The sequence below is a fragment of the Rhynchophorus ferrugineus genome, unplaced genomic scaffold (assembly GCF_030347505.1).
Source record: "Rhynchophorus ferrugineus isolate W39M unplaced genomic scaffold, kcgeb_rfMv2 rfM10, whole genome shotgun sequence".
Taxonomy (NCBI): Eukaryota; Metazoa; Arthropoda; class Insecta; order Coleoptera; family Curculionidae; genus Rhynchophorus; species Rhynchophorus ferrugineus.
Window position 1 is genome coordinate 24,023,249 of NW_027472589.1, and position 26,345 is coordinate 24,049,593.

Genomic DNA, 26,345 nt, shown 5'->3' on the forward strand with positions numbered 1-26,345 from the left:
GCCGTTTGTATGATAAATATTGTGTAGAATATTTGGTACTTTCGGTATATTAGTATGAGTAAACTTATAATGGAACAATGAACAAATTTCAGATGTAAATGTGTTAAAATATTATGATAGTTTAAATCATGCATTATATTCGTCAGTGAATTAAATTAAAAGGATTTACCATAAGCAAGGCAATTTATTCCATCTATATTCTTCAAATATACTCATAATTTGCAAGAGCTGGCAAAGCGGCAAATTCAAATCCTTGTGCGCATGTTAAGATGTATATTAAATAGTGTCCTATTAGAAATGACATTATTTGTATATATTTATATTAGTTTCACGTTAATTCTAGTTATAGCGTTTATAAGATTTTAATAAATATTGTGTAGAATATTGGTGCTTTCGGTATATTAGTATGAGTAAACTAATAATGGAGCAATGAACATGGTCGGGATGTAAATGTGTCAAATTATTCTGTTAGTCTAGTGACAGTGGTCTGTCAATTCATTTTAAAGGACTTATCATAAAGGACGATGGTAAGACCGTTTATTCTACTTATATTATAATCCTCAATATACGCATAAATTGCAAGAACTGGCAACGCGGCAAATTTGAATCCTTGTGCGCATGTTAAGATATATATTAAATAGTGTCCTATTAGAAATGACATTATTCGTATATATTTATGTTAGTTTCACGTTAATTCTAGTTATAGCGTTTATAAGATTTTAATAAATATTGTGTAGAATATTGGGGCTTTCGGTATATTAGTATGAGTAAACTAATAATGGAGCAATGAACATGGTCGGGATGTAAATGTGTCAAATTATTCTGTTAGTCTAGTGACAGTGGTCTGTCAATTCATTTTAAAGGACTTATCATAAAGGACGATGGTAAGACCGTTTATTCTACTTATATTATAATCCTCAATATACGCATAAATTGCAAGAACTGGCAACGCGGCAAATTTGAATCCTTGTGCGCATGTTAAGATATATATTAAATAGTGTCCTATTAGAAATGACATTATTCGTATATATTTATGTTAGTTTCACGTTAATTCTAGTTATAGCGTTTATAAGATTTTAATAAATATTGTGTAGAATATTGGGGCTTTTGGTATATTAGTATGAGTAAACTAATAATGGAGCAATGAACATGGTCGAGATGTAAATGTGTCAAATTATTCTGTTAGTCTAGTGACAGTGGTCTGTCAATTCATTTTAAAGGACTTATCATAAAGGACGATGGTAAGACCGTTTATTCTACTTATATTATAATCTTCAATATACGCATAAATTGCAAGATCTGACAACGTTGCAAATCAAATCCTTGCTGCTCATGCCATGCTCCTCTAGGATTAGACTCTCGTAGCGGCGTATACTTCGATACATGCGCAACATCGTTCGAAGCCATTCCCGGCTCTCCGCCTGCTACCAAGACTTCCTGCTCGATGCAAATTTTCGCCGCTCCTCTCCCCCTTCCCCCCTATCTCCCGGCGGGGTAGTCTTTTAATCGAAACCCGATGATTTAATTGGGATAAAAACCGGAAGAGGGCGAATGTTAAAGAGTCCGGAACTCGATATCGTGCTTTTGTTTTCCTCTCTCTCTCTCTCTCTCTCTCAATTTTTTCTCATTGTCTCTCATTGTCGCGGTGGTCGTTTCGCTTGGAGGTTTTTTTTCGCCTCCCGATCCGGTATCGGGAGGTAATTGTTCGGAAACGGCCGACTTTTAAAAAGTTTCCTTTTTTAATGGCTTTTTTGCGTGGGTCGGTCCGGGACATTAGAGCGCTCTTTATGTTTCGAATTGTACCCTAAACGATTCGATTATGTTTCTTTTGTTGGTTGTTTCGATATTGTTTCTGCATTTAAACGCGGCACGTCCGAAGAGCGAATTTGATGATTTGGCCCGTGGGGTTCCTGTTGCTGATTGTTATTGTTATGAGTATTGTGACTTAATAGGTTGTTCAGTAAGACATATCGGGTGTTCTAGAAAGTCGTAACTGGTTTACAGATACAGATGGTACTAGGTTTAAGTATGCAATGTTAAGGTTTCACAGATATGTCATTTTATTTTACTTCTTGAAGCTTCAAAGCTATAAATGTTTTATTTTGTGAAAGTAACACCGGCATAGATTTATGAGAGACAACCAATTGTAAGACTAACTGGAGGAAAACCCAGCTCGAAGTCTCGCAGAATTTTAAGTCAGCTTAGCAGTTGATGAACCTCGGACGCTTTAATATAATGGGAAGTCTCCAAATGGAGGGAAAGTGACTACCAGAGAGGTCAACTGAAAATGATATTTCGAGCCGTCTCTCGTACTTCACGGTTTTTCTAACAGATGTCGCTACCATTCAGTATGCAATTGTCAAACTTCAGAACTATACACGTTTTATTTTGTGAAAGTAACACAGTCATTGAAAGTCTTTGTTTGCTGGTAAAAACTGACGGTGAGTATGTTCTAAATTTAGAAAATATGTGAGGTCTAGTTTGAAAACTCAAAAGTGATGATTTTGATGCGCAAGGCAACGAATGTTAGTTCGGGGAAGTTTGAAAATGCGAAACTGCAAGATTTATCGGATGAAGACCCAAGCCAAACACAAAAATAATTAACAGGAGTCTTAAATGTCCAACAAACTATTAGCGACTCAGTGCGAACGCTGGGGAAGATTCAAAAAATGGGAAGATGTATGCAACATCAAATGAGTGACAAGTAAATACGATTGGAAGTCATTTATGCATTTAATGTGAAGGGTGATGAAAAGTGAGTCTATTTTGAAAACCCTAAGCTCAAAAAAATCATGGTTATACCTAGCGATGCCGACCGATCGACTCTAAGGCCAAATCGTTTTGGTCTCAAGACAATGCTCTGTCTTTGGTGGCACCAGAGTGGTGTAGTGTATTATAAACTATTGAAACTTGATGAAACAGTTAAGAGCGATCGCTGCGGACTAATGTGGTCAATTTGCACACACAATGGGACACACGCTGGCAGAGCAGTATTTAGCCGATTTCGAAGAAGCCAAAAAATGGCTGAGTTGGCTGTAAAAACTTGGGTAATGTATCTGTGCATTTTTCTAAAATGTGTCTACATTATTTGCCAGATTTAGCGCCCCTAACTATTCATAACGCATTTCTATACTCCCCTAAAGCGAAAACTATTATTCTGGTGAGATAAAGGGAATTGAACCAAACTTGGGTTTAATTTTCGAACTTATTGAACAATCCAGTATATCTAACTGGAAAATATACTACAACGGACGTTTGTAACTATTTAAAATTAATATTACCAGCTTGATTGGCGACAGGACTGTCCACCTACTGTAGCGATAGTCGCGAGTTCGAATCCTGCTGGGGCATTGTCGTATATTTGTTCTTGTGATTGTTGATTATTTGTGATTGTCCTAGACAATAGTGTAGAAACCGACAAGGAAAATGATCCCAGTCACGCCAGTAACCAGGCTGTGTAAGACCGGATGTCTTCTGGGATGATTTCTAAGGTGGTCACTCGTCAATCGTTACGTTAAACAATAGGTTCAGTCCAGATAAAAACGCTCGTCGGTAAAAAAGAGACTTTAAAATATAAAAAATTATATATCGTATTTCTGAACTTATAATAAATTATAATTAATAGCATCAATAGTAAATATTTGTTTAATATAAACTCACATAAACATTTTTTGTTACAGATTCATCTTGCCACTTAATGGTTGGTAAGTATATTTTAATTATGATGTCATTAATTATTTTCCATCATATACATATAAATTTGCATAAATGAGATTTCACTATAACATGGATACAACAGATATTTTTCTATTTTGATTATCAAAAAAATCTATCATAAATCACTGTCTTATTTTCTTGAAACCACGACAACTTACTGAAAGTTTTTCAACGGATTATTAGTTCTTGTCTAGTTAATTGGTTTATTCTTTGTATATGAGTTCTAGTTTCTTTTGTGTTATGTAATACTTGAAAACGAAACTATATATAATGATTATTATATATCAAAATATTAATTAATAGTAAATGACTTCGTCGATAATAATATAGTATTATAATGTCAACGTTTCATTATATGGCTTATATGTTGATAATAATAACTGTATTATTATGTTGTAAATTGGAAATAATGTAGATAATATAGAAATCTACAATGTGTATTAAAACTAGCTTAATAGAAACTCCAAATATTAATTATTTCTAAAAAATTAATGGTAATTTTAAATAATAGACGTTCGATAAGCTTTTAATTTATTGAGTACTTAATGTTGTAATCATGTAATCTCTATAATTCCGGTATATAAGTATGTTTTGACTAATAATATAAAACGCTAATTATTATGTTAATTAAATAATGTCCATTACATGCGTCAGAAAAAGTATCAATTAATTTGAAAAGATTTGCGATAATGAACGCCAAAAACTGTACAAACAGTAAATTTCCTACCTTATTCGTAGTAACCAGCAGAGTTTTCTTTTTCGAAGAGCTATTTGTTCCGAACGACCTTACGCGTCTTGTTAATTTATTTGTGATGTAATTGATCGTCAAATGGTACCTGAAAATAGAAAAGGCAATATTTAAATTTATTTGAAATATGAATGTGTTCACTTCACAACAGGTCAATTGAAAAGTCCCCGGTCTGACACATAGATGGCGCTACTAGAATTAAATCCAAACGTTTTTCGGTTAGCCCTAACCCTCAAAATATGCGTGTATAAATTTGACAGCTGTCGGATTATTAGTTTGTGCATTATAGCATTTTGAGTGAAGCAGTTTTTGATATTGTAAGAAAATGGATAAAAAGAAATTTCGCGTGCTGATAAAATATTGCTTTTTGAAGGGAAATAATACAGTCGAAGCAAAAATTTGACTTGATGCCGAGTTTCCGGACACTGCCCCAGGAAAATCAACCAACAAAGTTGATCCTGGTATGCTAAGTTTAGACGTGGTGAAATGAGTACCGAAGACGGTCAACGCAGTGGACGGCCAAAAGAGGTCGTTACCGACGAAAACAACTTAAAAATCCACAAAATGATTTTGAATGACCGTAAATTGAAATTGAATGAAGTAGCAGACACTTTAAAGATATCAACTGGACTCGCGAGCTCACTTTTGACCAAAAACAACGACGACTTGATGATTCGGAGCCGTGTTTGAAGATGATCAAGCGTAATAAACCCGAGTTTTTGCGTGGATATGTGACAATGGATGAAACATGGCACCATCATTTCACTCCGAGGTACAATCGACAGTCATCCGAGTGGACTGCACACGCTCCAAAGCGTGACTGAGTGTGTTTTCATTGAATACCTTGAAAAAAGAAGGACCATCAACAGTGCTATTACATAGCGTTATTGGACCGTTTGAAGGACGAAATAGCTGATAAACGGCCGCATTTGAAGAAAAAGGAAATGCTGCTTCACCAAGACAATGCACCGTGTCACAAGTCAGGAAAAACGATGGCAAAAATCCATGAATTGGGCTTCGAATTGCTTTCTCATCTACCGTAGTCTTCAGATCTAGCCCCCAGCGACTATTTCCTGTTCTCAGATCTCAAAAGAATGCTCGCTGGGAATAAATTTTCGGCAAATGAATTAAGTGGTGATCACCGAAACTGGGGCCTATTTTGAAGCAAAGGACAAATCGTACTACAAAAATGGCTTAAAAAGATGGAGGGTCGCTATAATCAGTGTATCACTATTGAAGGGAATTATATTGAATAAAAAAACTAATTTTGCCAACAAAATGTGTTTTACTATGGTAGGACGGGGACTTTTCCGACTGACCTGTTATACTACTTATCATAGGTGTACAAATAAGTACTTTTAAACATTTACTAATGGTCTAAATAATATCAATGTTTTAACAATTCGAGACCGCGAATATCTGAAGCCAATATTCACTAAAGCTAGTGCGAAAGTCCAGTCATAAAATTGGCATTTTTATCTATTAGCCATTTAATTTCACGGAATTTTTTAGAGTCTTAAGACTTACGAAACAATGCTGCCTGTACTATGAAATATATCGCAAACTAACTTGCTCTGGGGCTTTACTACATTTGATCACCTTCATACACTTCTCTGAATCATCAACTCGTCGTTGCTTTTGGTCAAAAGTGAGCTCGTGCGGCACCCACGTTACATAGAGCTTTCTCACACACAAATATTCGTGAATGATATGATGTACACGTTCAGTTAATATCTTTAGAGTGTCTGATGTTTCATTTAATTGCAATTTACGGTCATTCAAAATCATTTTCTAAATGATTATATGTTTGATAACAATTTAGTTTCATTATTTTATTTAAACTAGAATTTTGTTGCATGTCAAAGTCAAACTGAACTAACAATCACAGGTGATGCGGCAACATAGTGAAGTCACAAATTTAGATGACGTGTGTACAAAATAACTTTTAATTGACTATAACTGTCTGTATGTGTGCAGAAATCTAAATGCTTCGTTTGATGTGTTGTTTGACTAATCACTACATAGTATAAAACAAAGTCGCCTTTTCTGTCCCTATATCCCTATGTGCGCTTAAATCTTTAAAACTACGCAACGGATTTTGATGCGGTTTTTTTTTCAATAGATAGAATGATTCAAGAGGAAGGTTCATATGTATAATACATGCATAATATACTAAGGCAACATTGCTAATTTTAGAGGTTTCTAACGTGATGTCGTAAATTAACCTATTTTTTTAGGCTTATTTAGCAATTAGCAAAAACGCTGCCTAACCCTACGAGTTAGATCAAATTAATGTACCACAGTATTGTACACCATAAAAAGGTCTACAAAAAAGTCCGTGATGGTATATGTTTATCTTTTAGGGATAACCCACATTAACCATTTTTATTGTTTACATTTTACTTGAGAAAATGGCTTATTTACGAAGCTATTTTAAGCAATACGGCATTAATCCTTATCGAATTAAGTACCTTAAATACAGTGTGCAATTAATATAGATCAATATGGTTCTTTACAGCATGTAAATTAAACAAATATTTTCGGAGATATTACAAATTTAAAATTTGCGTTTAAAAATGTGTAATGTAATAAAAATTGCATGAATTTAGATATTCCAAAGATAGCAGGAAATCTTCATAGTAAGTATAGGGGAAGAGGAATTGTTTTACTCCAAATTTAATGCGTGCAGGCCAAGGGCAGTAATGAATGAACCAAAAATACTGGATCGATTTTAATCATGTTTTCATTGAGTGACATAGGCATATATATTTTATGCTCGTGCAAAGTCGGAGCGGGCCGCTATGTTTTTATATACAACGTTCATATTTTTTCTGTAGTGTATTTAATTTAGTATCAGCATTGCACCCGTGCGAAGCCGGGGCGGGTCGCTAGTAAAATATATAATTCTGTTTTAGTTGATTTTATTTTTAGTTTAATTTCGTATCAGTTGAATTAATTCTATAAAAACCTCATCAAATTGTCAGGAGAATGGTAACTGAAAAAGATTAAGTCGTTTTAAATTTTCGGAAACGTTAATACATGGAAGAAAGCTTTCCAGCGAAATTATAAGAGGATTTCCGAATATGCGTTACAGAACTAATTCTTTGGTAAATGGCGATGCCGGCTCGCAGATTGTCTGATGAATAGCGTCTGCATGGATATGCGGTGGGGTGGTGACGTGCCGCCGAGAGACTTTTCTTTCGTTTCCATTCCGTTGTTCGCTTCTCAGCGCTTTGTCGGCGGCCGCGCAAAATGAGCAAGTCGACTAAGAATGGCGGTCTTATTAGAAAAATCGCTTTAAAAACTCGTCCCTCCATCGGGAGGAGTTTTAAGGAGTCGCTCGCTAATGTCGACGTGGTTCTCCGACAATATAATTCGGAAAACAATCGTAAAAATCGATCCGGGCGGCGAGCTTAAACAGATCTTTTAAGTTTCATGTCGGAAAATTGCTTTCGGCGAGATCCCATTTAAATCTGCGTCATTTATACTGTTTGGGGAAGGAATTGTATTAGGTTCGTTCGGAGTTCCACCTCCATTTTTTTAACAGCTCGAAGATATGGTAGATTTGTGGATGAACATAGGAAAACAAATTGATTGTGGCATAAAAGGTTTTTCATGTTTCTGATATATTTGATAGTAATTATATTTACTTTATATTACGCGTTTGTCCAGCCAAAATATGGGACCATCTCTTCAATAATCAATATCTTATGGAAATTATACCAAACTTTATCAACCATTTACTTAGTTCAATGAAAGAAGGAAGATCTTAGCCTGGAAAACTTATTAGATTTGTCCAACAACCAGAAAGATGAATGTACTTCTTAATTTCATCAAATCTATTCCGTGATATTGTTTTGCGTATGAGAGGGATTCCTTTATATTCATATAAACTCCAGTAAAATTTTGTTTGAGCGAAAGAGTGATAACAAGAGAATATAAGGATACAAATACATTTTATAAAGTCAGTACGTGATATAACAAAATATGTGGTTGCTTTTACATCGGGCATATTTGATTGAAAATTGTACTGTCCTATCCAGAATTGGTTTGTCCAAGAAATATTCAAACATTTGTATTAGTGTTAAATTTCCAAATTTATTTCTTATTTCTATGACCCATTTGACTTCACAGTTTTTAGGATCCTCAGTAGGTTGGAGCACACTTCAGCCATTCAGCTGTTTCGTTTTTTTCATAAGTATTTTGTGTAGTTTCAGATACTGTTTTGTCGTATATAGTAGCATGAATTTAAAATGTGATCACCACATCTACTGGTAATTCATCACCACCGTCATTGTTAATCATATGTCCATCTTCTATTTCTTTTTCATCAGGTTCGTCTAGTTCAGTAGGTATGATGACTGCATCAATGGCTTCTTCTGTCTTTAATTCCTCAAGAACAGCTATAATTTCATCAGTTGTTAGTGTTTTCTTCTTATAAAAAGCCATTTTTATGTTCTATAATCCAAAAATAGGGTAAAAAATCAAATAACAATAAAATAAAATACGAAAGTCACAGTAGTATATTATAATATGATGTACTTTATGGTCCGGTCTTTATGGCATAAGGAAATCAAAGATGTTTCTTTTTAAAATATGATGATTATGCTTCTTTTTTCTAAATTGTTCACCATTTAGTTGTCTTAAACAATGTTATGTTTGTGAAAGCGTCCAACAGAGAAACCAAACAATAAACCGATATGTTTGAGATTTCTTATAAATGGTGCTTGCCACTTTAACATTTGTGACCTTTTTGATATTAAGCTTGTTATTATATATTTTACCGAATATTTGTCTGGATATTTAAAAATGTGTAAAGAATATTTCACGTATCTCCACTATGCAGACGGCATTCAGGTTGTAACTTTTCATGTCCATAATTTATGATATATAAACATTCCAGTGTTGTTAGCAATATCATTTTTATTTAACAAATATCACAATAAGTCAGAACAAATTGTATAAATATAAGAAATTGATAGTAGCAGTTAGAAATATTGTTGAAAATTTTTTTCACAGTTCAGCCATTTTGTTATAGGTTTCTTCTTTTGCTGTTTTGTTTTTTTCAGAAGTATTTTGTATAGTTTCAGGTACTTTTTTGTCGTCTATAGTAGCATGAAATTAAAATGTGATCACCACATCTACTGGTAATTCTTCACCATCGTCAGTAATAATCATATGTCCATCTTCTATTTCTTTTTCATCAGGTTCGTCTACTTCATTAGGTATGATGACTGCATCAATGGCTTCTTCTGTCCTTAATTCCTCGAGATCAGCTATGTTTTCTTCTTGTAAAAAGCCATTTTTATGTTTTATAATCCACAAATATGGTAAAAAATAAAATAATAATAAAATAAAATACGAAATTCACAATATTATATTATAATATGACGTACTTACAACGGAGGTCCGATCCTTTAAAGGTGACACAAACCCAGATAATTTTTACAAAGCTTTTAGACCACCGAACACTTTATTTGCATCAAACATACAAATTGACTTCTTATATTTGAAAGCAGAGGTCACGACTTGTCACTAAAATTGAGCTAGGTAACTCGCAATGGATGTATGAATCATTTGCTGCAATATCATAGGTCAAATATGTTAAATATATACGTATATTTTCCGCATATACAACATTCAGGAATACGCACATGAAAGTTAAAAAATATATATTTTGATACTTGAAATAATTTATTGAAAAATATTGAAAAAAACGTCAGTTTTCAGTGATTAATATTTTTGACGAAGTGTTAGACTAATTGTGAAATATAAACACATAGAAAGAGAGCTTGTAACACATTCATGACGACTTTTATATAATATGTTAATTTTACTGTATTTAAAGAAATGGCTAATGAAAATGAATTACTTAATGAAAAAAAATTAAGGTATTGACGGTTTGCTTGCTACTGAAAATTTCAACGGGACCCAGTTAGGGTGCGCGGGAGTTCAGACACTTGGGAGTAGTCATATAGGAAAAGAAAGTGCCATCTACCGATGCAGTAATAGGAAGGAAGGAAAGGAGTAGGCCACGACATACCATTTTTTTATTGTCTGAGATGGTGCACGTGAATAAGAGCAAAAGTTAGAATCAAAATTCAAATCCGCCTTTTTCAAATTTTACTAATCCTTCTATCGGACTGATGTTAAATGCGATGGTTAAGACAACTCTATATATTTCTCGCCCAGTCATTCTTTTAGGGCACGGCAGTCAGTACCTGGTTTAGGAAAAAAATCAGAAACAAAAATTACAATTATTTGGACATTCCTGTCGAATGAAAGTTAACGAATTTCGGACCAACACTCACAGCCACCAACAGCAGCTTTTTGACTGAGCCACCTTCTGAGCATCATATACAGATTGATGATGATAGCATCAATAGAAAATAGCAATGATAAAGAAGTAATCAAGATAAATAAACTGGCCAAATTATGGGACATAATTGTTACGAACTTTTTATGATTCGGGACTGAATGGAATTAATAACGTCACTTATAGCTTTAGAACAAAAGAGAAACTTTATTTAGATGGCTGCTCTTTTATACATTTTATTGAACAATCTCGATGCAAAATGCAGCGCCCTCGACTAATTCTTCTTCTTTTCTACACTGGCTCTTGTGTCGACATAAATCATATATTTAACATCAGTCAATAACTAAATTCAACTAATCAATAACCTAATTAACATTATAAATAAAGATTACAAAAATACTACTGCTTGACTGGTCCTGTAATTCTGTTGGACCATTAGTAAAGCAAAACTTTAATCATCGATGACAATTTACTTTTTCTGCAAACGTGAGGGTTAAGCACCCTGGTGACACCGTAGCCTTTGGAGATTGCTTTAGTTATCTGTGTTGACCATAGGAATCTACGGTTCAAGATGAGGCCGAGATATGTCGCTTTATGTCGCCACGATATTGTGACCTTTTGCACTCTCAGCTGGTAGGCGCGGATGTGTCTCTGATTGTGAAAGGTTATGGCCTGTGTTTTTTGGGGGTTGATTTGCAACTTGCAGAAATCTAACCATTGGACCAGTGGCATTTAATTGAATTTGAAGTTTTCTCTGAACGGCATCTACAGAATGAAAACTGGTGAAGAAAGCTGTGTCATCCGCGTATTGGGCGGTTTCAACATCGTTATTCATTGGAATGTCTGAAATAAAGAGGCTGAATAATGCTGGAGCTACTGGGGAAACTTCGGGGACTCCTGCTTTTCCGATCTTAAGTTGAAAAGTCCACTTTGACAAAAAGGAACGCAGTAAAATTATCAGGTTTTCGGGTAAACCTGCTTCGATAGCTTTGTATATATATATATATATATATATATATATATATATATATATATATATATATATAATAATATATATATATATATATATATATATATATATATATATATATATATATATATATATATATATATATATATATATATATATATATATATATATATATATATATATATAATAATATATATATATATATATATATATATATATATATATATATATATATATATATATATATATATATATATATATATATATATATATATATATATATATATATATATATATATATATATATTATATTGGTTAGTATATATTGGTTTTGGATAATAATGACAGGAATTCTACTGGGTTTGATTATTGATTCTTCTTTTGTTCAATGTTTATTTTAGATGCGGTTAACAATACTTTCTCGAGTTCTTCTAACAATACTTCTCTGAAGCTCCTCGGGTTCTTGGTGAAGAAACCCTTTTCTGTATCCCGATTCGTTCAGAATATCGGGGTGGGAAATACTCTTCTAGTTAGGAATTTCTTATGCCGATAAAAGACGTGCGTATCGGGAATTCTCGAAAATTCTCCGATTTCGGGCCTTCTTGATGTTTATGGTTATAGGTGCCATAAGGAGTCCTCTACCAGGTCTAACTTCTGAAACGTTTCATCTAGCGTGGGTACTTGAGGTCCCCATTATCCGAAACACTCGACAACGAGCCTATAGGATATCCTTCTTGTTGAACACGTGTGTTCTGATTACTCGGTGTCTTTTCTGGTTGGGTTAGTGTCACCAGATATTTGATATAATGCGAATGTTTTATGTAGTCTCAAGTCATAATTCTTTTCCCACGTCATAAATGCTCCAAAAAACAGTTAAATGGTCTAATAAATTAAACTCCTAGGTTATAAAAGAAGAAAAAATATTAAAATTATCGTAAACTTAAACTTAAACGACTTGACTTAAATTGCGTCGCAACATACTGCCTATCTTGAACCATTAGGTTCAAAAAATAATAATAAGAGTAATACTAATAAGAATTCCTAAAAATACACAATTTTCTTAAACATATGCAAATGTGATTAGCATTCTTGAATAGTTTACGCACCAGTTAACGAAAAATAAAAGGCAATCCTCGTGTCCGTTAACTTAGTAGGGTCCATAGTTCATGTCGAATTTATCCGTCCCGATAAACAAAACGATACCAGAACCACCGTATCGCGGAGCGAAATAACAAAACATGCCGAGCCCGTAAAAAAATCCGTCATCGAAGTCGGACAATTTTGAAAAGTTGAAAATGGTTCTCGACGTTGCGAATAATGGCCTCGTACATCAACCGGTCGGAGGGGCGGCATCCTCTCGGCTCATTTTGAGGCATGTCAGAATTGATTTCAGTCATCTGTTAAACAAATCGACCATCTGCCTCGAGATATTTCCGCTGTCGGTCGTTTAATCCGTTCTTTTTCGCGGTTCCTCGCACCCCCCTCTCGCCCCACGCGCTCTCTCCGTCTCCCCCTGTCCCGCCGTTCGACACATCACCTCGCAATCTCGTATTCTTATCGGCGACGCGCCAGATGTTACGTATATTGGCGGATCATCTGCGTCGGAAAAATCTCAATGATATTCAGATAATGAGCATACGGAATGAGGCCGGGAGAGGTTAAAATGGATTCTCCCCGGGCGGAGGGGGAAGAGGGTACGAAAATACTTTTCTTTCCGTCGGAAATTTCGCCCTCGTCATGCCGAAAATAAACACATTTGATTTATTCCGTGGATGTTGCTTGTTTGGCACCGGTGTTCGGTTATCATTCGCCCTTGTTTATGAAATTTGCGTGATGGTCTTTATGGCATAAGGAGATCAAAGACGTTTCTTTTTAAATTATGCTGATTATGCTCTTTTTTCTAAATTGTTCACCATTTAGATGTCTTGAACAATGTTATCTTTGTGAAACCGTCGAACAGGGAAAACAAACAATAAACCGATCTGTTTCAGATTTATTTTAAAGTTCCTTTTAAGAAACTTGGCATATTTAAAGTGCTATAAATCTATGACGGTATTACTTTCACAAAATATAACATATATAGCATTGAATCTTGAAATAAGTACGATATAATGATATATGTCTCAAATCCTAACATTGCAATTGTAGGAATGTTCGTCGGGTCGGTTAGTCGATCGAAATGTGTGGCTGCCGCTGCGATTGCTTGTCCGAATACTCATTACTATTTTTAGAAGGAATTTGCACGAGAACTAAAAACACTGGTTGAATCGAACTTGTTTATTTTAACTTATAATTGATACATGTGGTCGACGGGAGAATTGACAGGATATTAGGTTAGATAGAGGAAGTACGGTAGCGCTGTGGAAGTGGTACTGTTACAAGGGGATGGAGAAAAGAAAAAAGAGCGAGACGTCGTCGTGATGGTCTTTTATAGCCTGAAACCGCCTGGTACCAATCCACCGGCGTTACCAACCTTTGAAGTTGTTGTTGGTGAATGCGAGGGGGCTTAAAGGGTCGTGGCGGTCGCCATACAATATTGGGACTAGCGACATCTATTATAAAGGCCGTGAAATACAGAAATATTGAAACCGTGATGGTGAAACGGCTCGAAATGATATTTTCAGTTAATCCGTGTGGTAGTCACTTTCCCTCTATTTAGAGATTTGCCATTACATTTAAGCGGCTGAGATTCATCAACTGCTAAGCTGACTGAAAATTCTGTGAGATATCGAGCTGGGTTTTCCTCCAATTAGTCTTACAATTGGTTGCCTTGGAAATTTTATTGGTTCTGTGTTCTTCAGCATTTTCAAATAATTTAAACGTAACTAAAAAATTGGGATATATGGAGCAGCATCACCATGACTCTAGATGTGTTTAATTGTCTTTTGTTGCATGTTTTCTCATATCAAACAACAGAAGAAACGAATGTCGAAGATGCTATTTGAATTCATGGTTAGCGTAGGTATATACTGATTAAATCAACTTCGCATTTTTACAAATAGGCAACACTAATAAAAATACGTACAAGTAGTATTTGTCTAATTATCAGCTATGTAAATTTGATATATGATCCATATATTCTTAGATTACTTCCTCGACAACCTTAGAACGTGCAAATCAGCTAGGGTACATGAATTCAGTGGCTTGAATTTTATCTCCTTTGCTGAAATAATCGTGTAGGAATGTTCGTCTGGTTGGTCGGAATGTGTGGCTATCGATGCGGTCGTTTATCGGAACACTGACTACTATTGTTCCTATTTTGTGTAAGGAACTAGTACGGCAACAGAAAACACCGAAAGAAAACTACACTGATAAAAACTAGTTTATTTCGATCTTAAATGATACATGTAATTCGACTGGGGAATTGACAGGATATTAGGTTAGGTAAAGGAAGTACGGTAGCGCTGTGGAAGTCGTACTGTTACAAGGGGATGGGGAAAAGAAAAAAGAGCGAGACGTTGTCGTGATGGTCTTTTATAGCCTGGAACCGCATGGTAGCAATCCACTGGCGTTACCAACCTTTGAACTTGTTGTTGGTGAATGCGAGTGGGCTTAAAGGGTCTTGGGGGTCGCCACACAATACTGGGACTAGCGACATCTATTATAAAAGCCGTGAAATACAGAAACAATGAAACCATGATGGTGAAACGGTTCAAAATGATATTTTCAGTTAATCCGTGTGGTAGTCACTTTCCCTCCATTTAGAGATTTGCCATTACATTTAAGCGACTGACATTCATCAACTGCTAAGCTGACTGAAAATTCTGTGAGATTTGGAGCAGCGTTTTCCTCTAATTAGTCTTACAATTGGTTGCCTTTGAAATTTTATTGGTTCTCTGTTCTTCAGCATTTTCAAATAATTTAAACGTAAATAAAAAATTGGAATATATGGAGCAGCATCACCATGACTCTAGATGTGTTTAGTTGTCTTTTGTTGCATGTTTTCTCAAATCAAACAACAAAAGAAACGAATGTCGAAGATGCTATTTGAATTCATGGTCAGCGTCGGTATATAATGAATAAATCAACTTCGCATTTTTACAAATAGGCAACACTAATCAAAATACGTACAAGTAGTATTTGTCTAATTATCAGCCATGTAAATTTGATATATGGTCAATATATTCTTAGATTACTTCCTCGACAACCTTAGAACGTGCAAATCAGCTAGGGTACATGAATTCAGTGGCTTGAATTTTATCTCCTTTGTTGAAATAATCGTGTAGGAATGTTCGTCTGGTTGGTCGGAATGTGTGGCTATCTATGCGGTCGTTTATCGGAACACTGACTACTATTTTTGTGTAAGGAACTAGTACGACAACAGAAAACATCGACTGAAAACTACACTGATAAAAACTTGTTTATTTCGATCTTAAATGATACATGTCTTCGATGGGAGAATGGACAGGATATTAGGCTAGGTTAACGAAGTACGCAAGCGCTATGGAAGTGGTACTGTTACAAGTGGTAGAGAAGTAAAGAGAGAGGCGTCGTCGTGGTGGTCTTTTATAGCCGAGAACCGCATGCTACCAATCAACCGGCGTTGCCAACCTTTGCACGTAATGTTGATGGATTAATATGTAATTTTGTACATATGTATAAAATAATATAAAAATTAAGGAGATGTTTCTGACTTCTTCGATGTTCATGTTCTTTGAAAACTCTTATCAGAAAAATTGCTGTTAATTTCCTGGATGGTTGTGGGTATTATCTAATACCTAATGCCAATTCATTCTCGCTACTCTAATAATTTTAACGCTATTGACTACTCTTTTAACATTACTTTTTACTTTTGATTGAAAAGTCTAGACTCTTTTAAGATCAATAATATCAAGTAAGTTATAAACGCTCCACATGAAGGAGTTTATTTTTATACTTGCTATTGTAATACGCAAAATAATTGGTATTTGTTTTTTTTTAACAATGTTGAACGAAGAAAATATCAATGGGACGATGTGAATGAACATAGTGTACCTGTATTTGCTTGTTTCTTTATCGTTAAATATATTTTCAAACGTCATGGAACGACGACATACATTGTGGGTTATTTTTTTGTAAACCTCAATGAATCGATCGATATTCTGCGTCGTAATTTCGATGACCCAAAAGAAAACCTAAAAAAAAACATATTTTTGAATACCTAAATAATTATCATACCGCTCTAGAAATATTCCCATTTATTGGACCGTAAAAAAAAACGATATTTATATTCAGGATTTCGGTAATCAAAATATGTACAAGTAGTACTTGTGTAATAATCAGCTATGTAAATTTGTTATATGGTCTCAATATATTCTTAAATTAATTTCTTAACAACCCTAGGACAAGCAAACCATTTGGGCTACATGAATTAAGCGGCCTAAATTTTGTTATCTTTGCTGAAATAATCAAATCTTTTATGGTCAATAAATTCAAGTAAGTTGTAAACGCTCCAGATGGAGGAATCTATTTTTATATTTGCTATTGTAATACACAAAATGATAAGTATTTGTTTTTTTTAACAATGTTGAATGAAGAAAATATCAATGGGACGGTGTGGATGAAAATAATATACCTAGGTCTGTCCGTTTTTTTAACGTTAAATATATTTTTGACCGTCAAGGAACGACGCTATACATTATGTGTTATTTTTATGTAAACCTCAATGAATCGATCGATATTCTGCGTCGAAATTTCGATGACCCAAAATAAGACCCAAAAAAACATATATTTTAATACCTAAATAATTATCATACAGCTATAGAAATATTCCCATTTATTGGACCGTAAAAAACTCGATATTTATATTCAGGAATCGTTATTTTCGCCAGAGCGGAATCATTAAACGATTCCGAAACTCCGTTTGACCTGAAAATATTAAAACATCAGTGAAAAAAATAACAGTGGCAATAAAGACACAGAAACGGTGGGGGATGGGGACACGTGTTAAAACGAAACAGCCTCCGTCGACCCCCCCTTTTGCCGTCCCGTCCCCCCGCCCGTTGACAAATTGTGACTGGTGCCCGTGTGCTGTTGACGTGTCGGGTATTTGTAATGACTGTCAGCGTCAACGGAGGCGTGTGCCGTATCCGAATGGTGTACGAAAAAAAAAAAAAACGGGGACAAAAACGCGAAAAAAAAAAAACGACGGGCGAGCGTAGCCCGGCTTTTTGCTCGTATTGTCCACCGGTGGTTAACGGTTATTGTCCAATTAGAAAAAATGCATTTGTTCGCGAATTCTAGGGGTGTATACTCGGCATCAAAAACAAATACGCGTGGATGAATAATGATTTTTAGAGAAAAACACTCACCGGTGTTTGTTTTATTTAATTGTAGGTTGATGGAGTTACCGGGACTCGCTCTTTTATTTGTTAGAATTATGGTCAATCAATTATTTAAAAAAAATACAAATATGAAGAAAAACAAAAAGAGAGTATGACACAGAAAAAAATCAACACTGAAAATGTGCCTACCATTGAAGAGCGTACATACTAAATATGTTCTTAGAGAAATAAGAACTCACAAGGAAGGAAAAACACCAGGCAATGATCTTGTCGACGCAACTCTCTTGAAGCAACTATCGCACAAAGGAATCATGGGGCTAGTCAAAATATTCAATACAAGTATTAAAATCTAATAATTCATGAGACCATAGAAAATTGCCCAAGTAACAGGTTAATTGAAAATTCGCCGGCCTGATACATAGATGGCGCCACTAGAATTAAATCCATATGTTTTTTTTAGTTAGCGCTAACCCTCAAAAGACACGTGTATAAATTTGACAGCTGTCCGATCATTTGTTTGTGAATTATAGCATTTTGAGTGAAGCAACTTTTGTTATCGTGAAAAAAATGGATAAAAAAGGAATTTCGCGTGTTGATAAAATATTGCTTTTTGAAGGGAACAAATACAGTTGAAGCAAGAACTTGGCTTGATGCCGAGTTTCCGGAACTCCCCAGGAAAATCAACCATCAAGGATTGATATGCTAAGTTTAGACGTGGTGAAATGAGGTTGTTACCAAAGCAAACATTTAAAAAATCAACAAAATGATTTTTAATGACCGTAAATTGAAATTGAATGAAATAGAAGACACTCTAAAGATATCAACTGAACGTGTATATCATATCATTCACAATTATTTGGGTATGAGGAAGCTCTGTGCAAAGTGGGTGCCACGCGAGCTCACTTTTGACAAAAAACAACGACGAGTTGATGATTCGGAGCAGTGTTTGAAGATGATTAAGCGTAATAAACCCGAGTTTTTACGTCGATATGTGACAATGGATGAAACATGGCTCCATCATTTCACTCGTAAGTCCATTCGCCAGTCATCCGAATGAACTGTTACACGATGAACCCTCCCCAACGCGTTGGAAAAGGCAACAGTCGGCTGGCCAGGTCATGGCGTCTGTATTTTGGGATGCGCATGGAATAAGTTTCATTGACTACCTTGAAAAAGGAAGGACCACCAACAGCGACTATTGCACAGCGTTATTGGACCGTTTGAAGGACGAAATCCTCAAAAAACGGCCGCATTTGAAGAAAAAGGAAATGCTACTTCACCAAGACAATCCACCGTGTCAAAGATCCATGATTTTGACTTCGAATTGCTTCCTCATCTACCGTATTCTCCTGTTCTCAGATCTCAAAAGAATGATCGCTGGGAAGAAATTTTCCTTGAATGAAGAGGCGAATGACGAAACTCAGGCCTATTTTGAAGCAAAGGACAAATCGTACTATAAAAATGGTATCAAAAAGTTGGAGGGTCGCTATAATCAGTGTATAATCACGCTTGAAGGGAATTATGTTGAATAAAATAACTAAAATAATTTTGACAAAAAATGTGTTTTACTATTGTAGGCCGGGGTTTTTTCAGTTGACCTGTTGGTCATTGGCCCAAACTAGGCAAAACCACCACAGGATAAGATCTCGTTTTTTTAAAATTATTCTCCTACAACGTCAACAATCTATCCGTGGGCTATAAGTATTATTATATAATTTCCGTTATATAATATAACCATCATGACATAGAAGATCACTTCAGTAAGTAATCTACTGTACAATTTATAATCTAAATCTTATTCTAGATACTATTCTAACTTATTTTAAAGTCCATCCTAACTTATTCTATAAACTATTCTAGCTTATACTAGAGGTTATTAAATCTCACTCTATGTGTCTATTAATCAGTTCGTATGGGTAGTTTGCGGTTGAGCCTATGCACTACAATGTCATTGCGCACATTTAACTTTTTGTCGAATGGATTGGGATGCACAAATAGTCTTTCGGAGTACTTCGTACTAACACTCCGAGTCACACTCGTTATGGTTTCTATGGGGATATCGCGCTAAATCAGTTTGTTGGAGATCTAATATGGGGCATTGACAATGACTCGCAACACTTTATTCTGAAACCTCTATAGGATATCAATGTTAGATTTGTTAGTAGTACTCCACAATTAATGCCATAGGTCGAAATGGGCCTAAGTATTGACTTATACAGTAAAACCTTGTTATCTAATGATAATTTAGATTTACGTTCTATTAACTAGTACATTTGGTTTAGTTTAACCCCAAGCTGTTTGCGTTTTGTTACTAGATAAGATCTCATAAGACCTAAAAGCCTTCTACCAATAATCGGCAAACAAATGGAACACATTGTAAACAGAATGAAGGAGCACCTAAATAACGTAATTCCCAGTCATCAGTACATGCCTAGAAATTGAACTGTACTGCTTTGCTGCCTTTTTGAACACAAGTCAAGCCTTAACGAAGTATGGCCAGGCTGACTGGCATATAAACTAAAGAAGAGGCCATCTAAATTCAATTCATTCAATTTTCACTCAATCGAAGGGGTTTCATGATTATATGTAATGACGAATATTCTGCTTTGCACGATATTTTACGGTGTCATAGGGCAGCGTATTGGGAATTGTGCCTGATTTACACTGCGGACCCTCCCACTAGTGACAGCGACTGAAGGCACTGCCGGCATCAGCGCACTCTGATACAAAAACTGCTTCATACCAGCTATAGCGCCGTATAAATAAAATAAAGGCAAACTAAACCAATTCCATTCATGTTACTTACACTTTGAGAAGAGAAACCTGTCCGTCGGTAAAATTATGTAAAAACATCCCACAAGAGGGAAGTCAAACTAATTGGATTTTTACTTGGATCGTAAGTTAACTTGATAGAAGCACATTAGGGTCATGCGTAAACAACTCAACGGCAAGCTTCGAAGTGTGAATTGCTTAACAGGTCACTAGTTACTTTTAACTATCGAGAGCGAATTGATGGTATACAAATCCATCATCAACCCAATCTCAACATACGGCATACGGCAACTATGGGCCACAGCAAACAACAACAATATCGAAATATTGGAAGAGTTTTATAGGCTTTAAGGAACAAACTTAATAATTTTCAAATCGTGAGCAGCAGGATTTTTGTGTGGGAACAGTAAGGCAGGAAATAATGAAGTATAGCGTCAAGTAACTGGCATTGGCGCTGAATAGTATATAAAGACAACATGAGGCTCAATAGATGCGATATCCTCATTCTTAGTAGCAGAATTATGTAAAAAGATGCGCTTATATTTTAAAGCTCTCTCGTTAAAAAGTAAACAGTTTTCTTTATAAAACATAAATAAACAATTTAGAAAACGAACAGTGGCTTGTTGTTCTGAAATAGATCCCATGGCGCATAATAGACACAATAGATAATTAGATTCCTGTGGAGGCGTAGGACAGGGAAATCTGTTGAGATTATATATTAGAAACGAAGCTTTTCGTTTAAGATACGACAGTCCCACAGTTGATGAACAAATTCAGAGATGTAGATTGCAAGGGTTTGGACATGTCTGCCAAATGAAGGATGAACGAAATCCTCAGAAAATTCTGTGACGATGTCGACCTTGTGGATGGAAAATGCAGCGAACAACTCGGAAAAAAATATGGATCAAGGCAGTCTAAAATTAGGAGGCTGACATTATTCGAGTCCAAAACAGCTGCGGTCGATTGCTAATCATGGAGAGTTTTAATGAAGAATATTTGAAGTCCTGTCGCAGTAATAGCATCGTATTGTTTGAGAAGCAGACACTGTCCTTGAACACCGGCTATGAATTGATAATGATGATGATGAAGAGGGCTGCAAACTTAGACCAAACATATACGTGTAATATATAAAATATATGTACATGGTGAAAACGAATCTCGAAAGTTTAATCAAAATTACAATATGTTAGTATTATATTTATACTGAATACTCTAAAATCTGTATATGTAAATATTATACATTTTTAAAATATAATATAAAGTTTTTTACAAAAATAAACAAATTGCTTGGGTGTCAGCAGTTTTTTTTTGCTTAACTGGTGTGAAAAATTATCTACAATCTGCTTCAAGTCAAGTGAGACTAAACGTCTTAGATTTTTGTGCATAGAGTCAGATGTAATAAATAAGATTTCATAGTTCTATGGAATTCATTGTCATTATAAATGGGATTGTTAACAGGCAATTTAATAGTAATATTACTCCTATTGTCTTTAAGCTGTGCTTTCAAACTTTAACAAGTGTACATTAAATTGTATAAGCTATGTTATGTAAATAGGTTTAAGGCATACGTTATTCTATCTTACAAGTAGTACATGATAGAACTTTCTTTAACACAGAAATATGCTCAGAAACTATTTCTTGCTCTCGCTAGGTGTATCGGATTTTTTCTCATATTATCTACTATGGCAGTTTAGAAAAACACACGAGTGTGTTTCTTTTATTTAATTTTACGTTGATGCATTTATCAGGATCTAAGATGGATTCGCTCTTTCTTATTTTTTAAAATTAATTTATTGTTATAAGATAGAGACAATCGAAAATGAAAGATGTATCAACGAACTTCCTCCTTTTGTAGGAGCTACCACCAAGTAGTAAGTCTAACTCAATAGATTACTAGAGATAATTAAGAAACCAGTCAGAGGAATAAATGGAACAGGGATAATAAAAAATATAGTTATCTGCTGAACATGGTTAATGTATATAGTCCCAATCAGGGCTAGAAGAATTAGCGGGAGGAGAAGTGAAAAGTGACTGGCGGCGCGAATAGGGAAATATTGAAAGCATCAGGCGTATACCATCGTCGTCCGTGACAAAATATTTACTAGAAATCACGAGAATGAACTTTCAAAATATTTGACATTTTATGCTGATATATAATTCGAACTTTTCTCAAAAGAGCTGATAAAATTACCTTTTGAGCTTAGGATTTAATATAATTAAAAATTTGACCCCTGTGGATCGCTACTGTTACTGAATTAAATTTGGGGAAATGACACCCGTTGATCGGGCAGCCGTTATTGGGCACGAGCACCCGGCGATTCTATCGATTCCTAAACTTGAGTTAAAACACGACTGGATACTGTCGTATGGGGGCAAAAGTTATGGCTGAGATCGGATGAGGTCGTTTCAGTCTGGTAAAGGCGTGGAGGATAGCGGTGACGCGGTGCTAAGCTCCCAGCATGTCGACCAGCTCGCGAACAAGCGCGTTTTCAGAAGAACTTGAGCTGAGTTGTTGTTTGTGGAATTATTGAGATATGAAGTGCTGATTTCTGCAGTGTCAGTTTCCGTATGAATTTGATTATTTCGGACAAACCATGGAGCGTTTAAGATTCTCCTGAGGATATTATTTTGGAAAACTTGAAGACGTTTTATCTGGTTGGGTGTAACAAACTTGAACAGATATTAGATCCGTAGAATAGCACGGACCGAATTAATATCTTTTAAAATAAAGATTTGAAGCAGAAGATAGATTTCCTTTCTAGATTGCTTTCTGGATTTGGGAATGCCAACTGAACCGTCGATTGAAGTGGAGACCTAGGTACGTGACGTTATCCAGCCATGGAATTATTGCGGTGTCGATCTTAAGTTGCGAGACGCGCAGTGCGTAACGCTTCTTATGGAAAATGATGGCCTGGGTTTTCAGGGGATTGATTTGCAACCTCCAGAATTTGAACCACTTGACCGCATGATCGAGCTGCTTCTGTAAAAGTTCATGAATTGTAATTTGGAACCTGGCGGCCGTGAAGAAAGCAGTGTCGTCAGAGTAAAACGCGACGTCAATGTGCTCTTTTCTCAGCAGATCTGAAATAAAGAGGTTAAGTAAGGGTGAAAAGCTGGTTAAAATAAGGCCAGCGGGGAACCTTGAGGTACTTTTTAGACTTGATGCGAGTTTTTTTATTAAATACCTTTTGTTGTTTATCGTTAAGTTTATTCATATAAGTTAGACCGATGTATGTTTATCTTCCGACAGTAATTAATTGCATTAAGGTTTTATTGAATTGTTATTTTTTTCTGATTGTTGACGTTCTAAGAGATGAATAAAAATATTTTAAATATATTTTATATTATCCGTGTTTATAATTTTTACATCTTATAAGTAAGGTTAAGAAGTCGGTTGATTCGGATATACCATTTCTATTGTTTTTATTCTATAGTTGTTATTTGATTTTGTACCCTTCAAATATTTATTTCAAATAGCGGCCTATAATGATAATGGCAATAACAGATGTTAATATTGCCAAAAAAGGAAGACAAAGCAGTAAGACTGATGTAAAATTTGTCTGATTATTATTGCTGAGTCATTATTGACCACAGCTATTGTCGCAAACTGGTTTAACGTGTGGCCAGCTGTGATAAAAGTATACATTAAAATTAATTTTTTGAACAAACTATTTTACCTTCAGTTTCAAAATTGGCATAAATATGAAGACAAATATATTTTATAATACTTCAAGTAATATTTGGCGATCTACAATGCATACTGACAAAGTTGCAGTCGTTCAAATCTAATAAATCTAATAATATCATATAACAAAATGCATACATTTTTTTAATATTTTGTATCAAATTTAATATAGTAAAAAATTCATCTCCGTTATAATAAATCCTAGCTACTATGATGATTTTCAGATAATAGCATCAGACGAAAGAAATCCGTAATCGATCATTATAAGTAAATCTTAAATGAGACCTAGTTAGATAGTATTTTCGAGAAGTTTTGCATCAGGCTATTTTACGGAAATCCAATAACTGACTTTGTAATTGAATTTTAAAACGAATATTGAAATTAAACGAAATTAATCTGTATAACGTTGGATCGGATGGAAAGTTTGTAGTTATTTTTCGTTTTATTTCAGAATAGAATCTTATAAACATTAATATAATATTAATAGTATTTGTCTAGACTAGGAAGATAAACTACAGGTGATAGACAAAATAATATGGACATCATGCCATATATAGTCTATTCAAAGTTTTTTTGTACATACGTCATCACGATGTTTAATGTATTGCCTGCCGCAATTTGTAAATTTGTTTTAGAATCAGACAATATTTTCCTTCTCATTATATTGTAGTTGAAAATAGACACCCTACGAAGCTACTTCGCGAATAATAGTAGTTTTTTTTATAAATAAACATTAACTGTGCCTCAGGTGTTTATGTTATATTATTAGGTATATACTATCTTAAAAATTCATGACATTCTACTACCATATTTGCCTTTACTATCGACCTCGAGCAAGTTGTCATTTCATACTATTTATAATATAACAATCATACATAACATACATAAAACATACATAACAACATTAAGCAAAACATATAATATAACAATCTCTTTGTTAGATATCAATCTTCAAATTAGTCTTATTGAATTATAACATTTAATTAATAATTTTTATCTTACTGTGATCTTTTATATTGTCTTGTGCTAATTTTCTATATTAGATAATAATATTCATCAAACTTACTGAATAATAATGTAAATTTTAAAATAACCTAAAAGTTACATTTAACTTATACTTGTAAACAATACCTTGTAGTTATGTTTTTACTGAAATGACAGCTAGGAATACCGGAACCTGGAATATGCGCTAAAAGTAAATTGTTGGGATATAGGGTGACAAGGTCAGTAGAATAATTTACATCTATTGAAAAGTGAAAAAAAAAACAGCCAAGGAATGCGGTATCCCTCAATTGTACTATAATGTTTATATAAGTTATATTTGATAACATTTTTATGCAATTATTTTATTATTATTAGAATTTTGTTGTATGTTAAAGCGAAACTGCACCAAAACCATAGAATAAGGAAACTTAGAAGCGCATCTCCTACGTTAAAATTGGTTCTAAGTTACGCACGGAATCCCCGTGCGAGGGCGCTTACGCATGCGCTGTATGACAGTTAGTTACGGCGGGTAATTTAAAAATGTTTAGCGGGAATTTTAAAAATTTTAACGGGAAATGTATAAAAATTCTTTTAATTTTACCGGGAAAATAAAAAAATAAATATATTTAAATATATTTTATTGATATGTTACAATTACATTAATTTTCCTTGACCATAAAGACATTGATATAGTCACAGAGATATCTCCGCTACCGGAAACACGTAATCCACTGATATTATCATCTCTGTAATATTTAAAACAAACATTAAAATAAGATAATATAACTATTAATGGTTCTATTGTATTATTTTTTAGAATCAACTAAATTAACTACCTATCTAAATTGAGGTACACTTTATCAAATACGACAACTGCAGTTCGGTCTATA

General features: G+C 34.5%; 1 protein-coding gene across 2 annotated transcripts in view; it reads left to right on the forward strand.

Annotated features, from left to right (window-relative positions):
- The window catches only part of LOC143203530 (uncharacterized), a 667,483-nt gene that overhangs the window by 57,027 nt on the left and 584,111 nt on the right, over positions 1–26,345 (forward strand). The window contains exon 2 of one of the 2 annotated variants that reach the window (XM_076415722.1): positions 3,681–3,704. The gene's annotated coding sequence lies outside the window, so the exon portion shown is untranslated. The remainder of the gene's footprint in view (positions 1–3,680; positions 3,705–26,345) is intronic. The other variant, XM_076415723.1, reaches the window with a different exon arrangement.